The following is a 2,883-nucleotide window of genomic DNA, read 5'->3' as shown; positions in this document are numbered from 1 at the left end:
GTGTGTGTGTGTAATAGAGGTTTTTAACTAGTATATAAATTATTTTATTATAAGATGCTTTTTAAAAAAGTATTTAAAAAAACATCTTAATATTTAAATATATCTTTACATATATACATAATTATATATCTATTCACTAAAAATTAATGTAGAATTGTTGAAAATTATAATTCTATTAAATTTTTGTAATTTTGTATAATTTTCAAATTTATATCAATAGAATGATACAATTTTTTGTCAAGATAAGTCGAAGCAAAATGAAAAATACTGTTTTTATAAATAAAAGAACTTTTCTTTTCTTTCAGGTTTCTTCGAAAATTTTGCGTTTGTCTAAAATCATCTGCAAAATTAACAATCGCGATATAAAAAGGAATTTTTGACAGATCCAGTTCGTTTGCTAAAATGCTTAGGAATAATTAATGCAGTGCAGATATTTTGCAATAGCTCGCTGTGTAATCAGATTATACATATACAGCGACAAATAAAAGAAAATAATAAAAGATATGCCACGTTGACATGAAATAAGAAATAGACAAATTTTTACAATCAGTTTGATGACATCTCTTATGCGTTGTATTTAATTGTGATTAATTTTTAAAGCAATTAAAAGATTATTAATAAATTTCATTAATTTTAAGTATTTTTTATATCTCTCGATAATTTAAAATATGTAGTGAAAGCTTGATACGCCCAGAAATCCATAAATTGAAAGTAAAAACTATTGCTGATCAAGGCCGGTATTCATAGTTGATTTTTATATTTAAGACTACCTTAAGCAATCTCTCTCTCTCTCTCTCTCTCTCTCTCTCTCTCTTAAGAGAGGAATCCCATAAGGCATGTTTGCCGCATATCGCGTAACCACGTAACCAATCAGTAATCAGTAAAACGCGAAACCACAACAGCGGATTGTGTCTGATTGGTTACACGGTTACGCGGCAAATACATCTCATGGGATTCCACCTTAAGAGGTTTGTTCGTGTTGCATGCTCCAAGATGCTCCAACATGTTCCTATAAGTTCTTACTCATTCCAATGCGATCATAAGGGCTATTGATAGGAGCATATTGGAGTATGTTGGAACATGTTGGAGCATGCGATGCAAACAAATCTAAGATGTCATAAACCAATTAGAGAGTCGTTTTAACATTTTACCATTTAAAACATGAGACAATTTTGAAACAGACTCGTACACACTTTCCGTAACAGGCGTAACAGTATAGTAATCGTAAGAATTAACCAATCAGAGCAGAAAGTTTTTGACAATTCTAGACTGTGATTGGCTAATTCTTACGGTATGTCTTAGGATATATCCACACAAACTTGCACAGCTACATAAACGTATGCATAAAGAAAATCATCCAATCATATTTCTCTTATAAAGTCGCATGTAAAATATGATTGGATAATTTTCTTTATGCATACGTGTATACGACTATTCAAGTTTATGGATATATCCTTACGGTTATAACCCCTGCACACAGAATGCGGCACTGTCGCTTGGCGAAAGTTGACGCGATAGTCGATCAACGTCTCGCTTGCTCGGAAGTAATAGATATATGTATAATTTCCATCGCGTGACAAAAGTTGAACTCAATGGCTGCCCAGCAAAAAAAAAGCAGCTTTGCAACTGTCATAAAATTCTTGAATATGATTGGTTTATATATTTAGGCCGAAATCCATAGTCCGTTCTTAATCTCAAGCAATGTCTTAAGATGCTAATATGGCTCTCTGATTGGTTCATGCACTAGCTTAAGACCATCTTCAATCTCGAGGAACGTCTATGAATTCCGCTCTTAAATCCAATGAGAAGTCTATGAATTAAGAATAAGACCAATCATATTAGAGAATTTCACAACAGTTGCAAAGCTGCTTTTTCTGCTGAACGTAGTCAATCCAACATTTCCGCCGCGCGACAGAAGTAGTATTACGTCATTTCTAAAAAATTTTGCAAAGGCTGTATTCCAAAATTGTTTGTTGCGCTGGCAGCACTGAACACCGTTCCAAAAATTATCGTAACACGCTGTGGCAGTGCTGCGAGAGAGTAAAGACGTCACTAATTTTGTCGTCATTTCCTGTTGCGGCTGCTGCGACTGAAAAAGTGAGGCAGCTACAGCATTCAAGATGGCGAGTATCATTCCAATTTGAAATGCATATTCGCACCAATTGCATGCCTACTAAAATTGGAACGCTGTTGGTAGCATGTTTTTATGACGACATACCTGCAGCGCTGGCAATCAATTTTGGAACACAGCCAAAGTGAGGAAGTAGTATTAGGGTGTCTACCCATGTAACGGAATAGCGTAACGCGGAACAAGAGTAGAACCAATCACAAGCGTTCCATATCTGCTATTGGTGCCGAATGCTTGTGATTGGGTCCGCTCTCGTTCGGCGTTACGCTATTCCGCTGCATGGATAGGCACCTTTACGTCATTTCTAGAAGTTTTGCAAAGTGAGGCCGACTTAAGAACATAGGTAGATTATTGGTTAGTACAGCACAACTTCTGTCACGTGGCAAACATTACTGCGTGCAGGAGCCATTACTGAATTTATCCAATGGTACTGCGACTTTTTATGTTGAGTCGGAAATCCAAAGGGGAATCTAAAAAAAAAAGCCATTACTGTTACAGAAGGCGTATGCGGCAGCGCAACTCGAGGGGGTAATCTAGTTGAAATATTGTCCCACTGATTACATGATTTTATTTGATTTTATATAATTTTGTCTGATTACAAATAATTTTTTTTACTACATATGAAGTTATTTGGTAAAATATATGATTTTATTTAATATTATACAATGATTTCTCATGATTCCATATGTAATTATTGGATTATACATAAAGCTTTCATATGAATTTTATAATGATTTCAAGGACTCTATCCCACG

The 2,883-nt window shown here is 34.7% G+C and overlaps 1 protein-coding gene across 1 annotated transcript in view; it reads left to right on the top strand.

Moving 5' to 3' along the window:
* Positions 1 to 2,648: 2,648 nt before the first annotated feature.
* LOC108751014 (structural maintenance of chromosomes protein 5) overlaps positions 2,649 to 2,883 on the top strand; it is a 7,127-nt gene continuing 6,892 nt past the window's right edge. Inside the window, exon 1 of the mRNA XM_018490934.1 lies at positions 2,649 to 2,656. The gene's annotated coding sequence lies outside the window, so the exon portion shown is untranslated. The remainder of the gene's footprint in view (positions 2,657 to 2,883) is intronic.

The sequence above is a fragment of the Trachymyrmex septentrionalis genome, unplaced genomic scaffold (assembly GCF_001594115.1).
Source record: "Trachymyrmex septentrionalis isolate Tsep2-gDNA-1 unplaced genomic scaffold, Tsep1.0 scaffold40, whole genome shotgun sequence".
Taxonomy (NCBI): Eukaryota; Metazoa; Arthropoda; class Insecta; order Hymenoptera; family Formicidae; genus Trachymyrmex; species Trachymyrmex septentrionalis.
Note: the sequence above shows the minus strand (reverse complement) of the source record. Positions and strands in the feature narration are given on the sequence as shown.